The sequence below is a fragment of the Palaemon carinicauda genome, chromosome 33 (genome assembly GCF_036898095.1).
Source record: "Palaemon carinicauda isolate YSFRI2023 chromosome 33, ASM3689809v2, whole genome shotgun sequence".
In the NCBI taxonomy this organism is placed as follows: domain Eukaryota; kingdom Metazoa; phylum Arthropoda; class Malacostraca; order Decapoda; family Palaemonidae; genus Palaemon; species Palaemon carinicauda.
The window spans coordinates 16,538,553-16,543,552 of record NC_090757.1 but is presented as its reverse complement, the minus strand read 5'-3'; the positions used below and the strand labels follow the sequence as shown (position 1 = coordinate 16,543,552).

The 5,000-nt window shown below is 37.3% G+C and overlaps 1 long non-coding RNA gene and 1 pseudogene across 1 annotated transcript in view; one reads left to right on the top strand and one right to left on the bottom strand.

The window, feature by feature from the left end:
• Positions 1-2, bottom strand: part of LOC137626079 (lachesin-like) — a 197,893-nt pseudogene extending 197,891 nt beyond the window's left edge.
• LOC137625868 (uncharacterized) overlaps positions 1-5,000 on the top strand; it is a 469,270-nt gene that overhangs the window by 250,745 nt on the left and 213,525 nt on the right. The gene's annotated exons all lie outside the window — the stretch shown is intronic.

Sequence of the window (5,000 nt, the reverse complement as noted above, 5' to 3'; positions counted from 1 at the left end):
GCAGCCGAGCCTCTTCTCGCTGGGTGGCGGGCGACTCATGGCAAGGAGGCGAAAGAGAGAGAGAGAGAGAGAGAGAGAGAGAGAGAGAGAGAGAGAGAGAGAGAGAGAGAGAGAGAGAGAGAGCCACGGACTGAAATGGTTGTAAATCCGTTGCAGCAGTGTTTCCTTGCTTGCGTGATTACCGTAATTCTTATATAATTTTACTCTTTTCACGTCACACTTCTTTTGGCAAAAATATGGCTCCTTTCATTTTAAGGATAGTATGACTTTAGTTGTGCTATAATTTCCACAGTATATATAAAAAGAAATATAAATTCATATTAATATCATAGCAATGATATACTCAAAAAGCCTAAATCATTTAGTAAATATTGAAGACGAAACTCTCTTCTCGGCAAGGGTGAATTCTCGGCTAAAAGGCAAGACATTGCTTAAAGAGAAAACGGCTGAAAGGCGTAGGCATTCACTCCTTAATTAAACTTGCCTGTATTCATAACTACTGAATAGTCGGATGCCATCCTCCTTCATACCATTAAGAAACAAAAAATTTCGAAGCGCCGAGAATAAAAAAAAAAAAAAACAGACCTTCGTGGAAGATTATTTTTAATCATTTTTTATCTTTTAATAGTCTCACTCGATGTCTGAATACTTGGAAAAGTCATCGGTGGAGAGAGATACTTGGTTAGATAGGTAGTCGCATATATTGTGATTGGTTCAATGAATTCAGCTTGTTATCTTGCGCTTACTTGTATTACATTTAGTTAAATATCCCTCAATTGGTTTTGAGCTATATGCAGTCGTACACAAACCTAATTATACATAACGTGTATATATATATATATATATATATATATATATATATATATATATATATATATATATATATAAATTAATTTATATTTACTTTTATATATGTGTGTGCATCTGTGTGCGCGGTTGTGATTATATATATATATATATATATATATATATATATATATATATATATATATATATATATATATATATATATATATATATGTGTGTGTGTGTGTGTGTGTATATATATATATATATATATATATATATATATATATATATATATGTGTGTGTGTGTATATATATATATATATATATATATATATATATATATATATGTGTGTGTGTGTATATATATATATATATATATATATATATATATATGTGTGTGTGTGTATATACATTTACATACTGTAGTGTGTGTGTATCCGTGTACGCGCGTGTGTGTGTGTGTGTGTTTACATAAAAGACATTTACTCTGACAGGAAAGACCCCAGAAGGCATTATGATTATAAACGTCCGCTAACAATTTTAGAAAAAAAAAAAAGGTTCCATCCCCACGCTCTCCAGACCACTCCAACCACGTCTAGGATTCCCCAGTTAGGACACTCCTGTTTAGGATGGCATGCAGACAGAGGTGACAAGTCTATCCAAAGCAACTTTGGTTCTGCTAGAAAATGGTTTTAATGAACATCCTTATGAAAAGATCAGTTATAGCGACCTTGGTATATAAAGATATAACGTAGTTGGTAAGGAAAGATTAATAAAACTGGTATACCCTTGGAGGTTTCGATTTCTACTTAGTGTATATGACGCTATGATTGATTGATTGATTGAAAGTTTTCTGGCTATGACGCTATGAAACATGGATCGTGCAACGTTGATGAGACAATTAATAGCAATTGCCAAGGTACATATTTGTATAAAGCAAAATGATAGCTGTGACCTTTCAACAGTGTTGAAGTTATTCGAAATTAAATGCTGAATAGTTGAACAGATGAAAAATCTCTGAATGTACTTATTCAAGAAAATTATAGCATAAAGGACTTTCTCATATGCAAGAATAGTGGGACAGAATATGAGGACAGAACATTTCTCTCGTAAATCTCACCAGCTGAGGAACACAGGGCATCGAAAGACACGCCCCCTTCCTCGGGCAAAATTATCGAGTGCGATCCACACAAGAAAAACTTATCGTTTGCTCCATAACACCATCTGCTTCTTACGCCTACTCTGGCGGTTCATCAAAAACAAATCAATCACTCTTAAGCCTTTCACCCTCCACCTTATTTACAGACACACTTCTTGTATATCGAGGTCCTTCAAGATTCTCGCTATCGATCAGCTGCATCTCCTCCCTTCTAAAACTTTCGAATTATGCATAGTTTTCTCCGTCCTCTCATCTATTCTCCAAATGCCTAAACCACCCTCCAAAAATACCGTGAACTTTATCTTTCACATCGTTTACATTTTTCATTTATTCTCATTTATTTACATTTTCTCACATTTTCAAAATGTTTATTTTTCCCCCATGAATTCATTGGAGCATCCTAAGTGATTTGTCTCTTATCTGCAATTAATATCATCATTTTATATATCCTTAAGTTACATTTGGCTAAATAATACCTTTATGCCTTTTCCCTAAGGGATTCTTCCCGGTAATACACCTCAAGCGGTGCACTGTTGGCATTTCTTAGGTTAGGTTAGCTTAAAGGCCTTTGCAGTCTCCTATAAACCCTTAGCTGTACTCACTTTTTAGGGTTGTGGTGGCCTACTGGAAACGTCCCTCCCTGGCGCTTTGCCGGACTGGGGTTTGAGACTCGCTCAAGCTTGATAGTTTTTTTTTTTTTTTTTTTTTTTTTTTTTTTTTTTTTTTTTTTTGTAGTGTCTGCAACCTAAACATCCTTGTGACCTAAGGGGGGGCGGGTGTTTAGGAATTCCTATAAGTATACCCGTTGGGTCATCAGGAGTAATTACCTGGCCCTCCTTAGTCCAAGCTTTAGTGGAGAGGGGTCCTCGGGCGCTGATCGTATGTGTAAATGGTCAGTCTCTACGGAATTGTCCTATTAGGACATTATTACTGACCCTTGCTTCTGCCATTAATGACAAGCCTTTAAACCTTTAAATGATTCTAAATTGAGAGAGGTGAAAATGGTTGTTGACAAGAATTACATTTTGTGCGACGAATGCAAGACAGGAAGATATTAATGCATGGTTAATTATTATTATTATTAAATGCTAAGCTACAACCCTAGTTGGAAAAGCAGGATGCTATAAGCCCAGGGGCCCCAACAGGGAAAATAGCCCAGTGAGGAAAGGAAATAAGGAAAAATGAAATATTTTAGGAATAGTAACAATATTCAAATAAATATTTCCTATTTAAACAATAAAAACTATAAGAGAACAAGAGGAAGAGGAACTAGATAGAAAAGTGTGCCCGAGTGTACCCTCAAGCAAGAGAACTCTAACCCAAGGCAGTGTAAGACCATGGTACAGAGGCTATGGCACTACCCAAGACTAGAGAACAATGGTTTGATTTTGGAGTGTCCTTCTCCTAGAAGAGCTGCTTACCATAGCTAAAGAGTCTTTTCTACCCTTTCCAAGAGGAAAGTATCCACTGAATAATTATAGTGCAGTAGTTAACCCCTTGGGTGAAGAAGAATTGTCTAGTAATCACAGTGTTGTCAGGTGTATGAGGACAGAGGAGAATCTGTAAAGGATAGGCCAGACTATTTGGTGTCTGTGTAGGCAAAGGGAAAGAACCGTAACCAGAGAGAAGGGTCCTATGCAGTACTGTCTGGCCAGTCAAAGGACCCCATAACTCTCTAGCGGTAGTGTCTCAACAGGCGGCTGGTGCCCAGGCCAACCTACTGCCTACAAATTGAGGTAATACTGTATATTTTTAAACGTGAATTCGGGAATGATAAGAGTTAAGGTGACTTACACAATATTGATAGTATGTACCGCAAGAAAAGACTGCAAAATATCTGGAAGGGAAATGGAGTTTTTACTGGAAGTAAACATTTGACGTTATCGAGTGATTGTTTAGATAGCTCGTCTTTATGGAAGTATGTTTGGATGTTGAATAAAGATGAAAGGAAATACGTCGAAGCTATTAGGACTAACTGCTTTGGTAGCACATGGGGAATCGGGAGAGATGAGTGTATCCGATGTAGTAAAAATTTTAACAAGAAAGGAAGGGTGGTTTTTATCTCAAGGGGAAAACAAATGATGATAGATTCTTGGAGAGGATTATAATTCATAAATCCTTGGGAGTAAATAATGCAAGCTAGATAGATTGAAAAAGAATCTAGAACGTTATGACCTATAAATCCAAGAATCTGGAAAGAGATGAGTGAAGTGTTTTTTGTAAAGGGGGGGGGGGGGGAGTAAGGGTTAATCTACTCGCTGTTGATGTGCTTTCAGGAGAAATATGATGAGAGATATATTCTCTAATGGAGATTCACCCTTGATTCAACAACGCGCCCCTGATGAATACGACAGTGAAATGAGTTATATTAAGGGTAAATGGATGTACATTAGTCTTGGTTACCACACTTCAAACCAACAACTGAGCTGGGGTTTAAGATTTAAAGGCTGCTCATGAATGGCAGAGGCAAGTTACAGTAACATTGCCCTAACTTTAGGGCAATGCCCGAGGGCCATGAACGACCAAGCCCCCTCTCCACCCAAGCTAGGACCAGTGATGGCCAGGCAATGGCTGCTGATGATTCAGCAGGTAGACCTCTAGGGTCCCCCCAAACCCCACACCATTACCTCACAATGATATTGAGGTTGTAGACAATACAAGAAACTATCGACTTAGAGCGGGATTCGAACCCCACTCCAGCAGAACGCAAAGCAGGTATATTTCCCATAGGCCACCTCAACCACAGATTGTTTTAAGGCCTGTGTTAACCTGAATAGGGATTTTATTTTTGGTTGCTCGTCGACTGAGATGTATCATTGAACTGATAACCTTATCACTTGAAGATCTCGGATATACAATGATTGAGTGACACTGGTATTGAAGAGTTATATACTAAAATAATTGATTTTAGCTACCATGTCCATTTGGTAACTTATAAAATGTTAATATACATCTCTCTTTAATAATATAATATTGTTGGTCTTAGAATTCTCTCTCTCTCTCTCTCTCTCTCTCTCTCTCTCTCTCTCTCTCTCTCTCTCTCTCTCTCTCT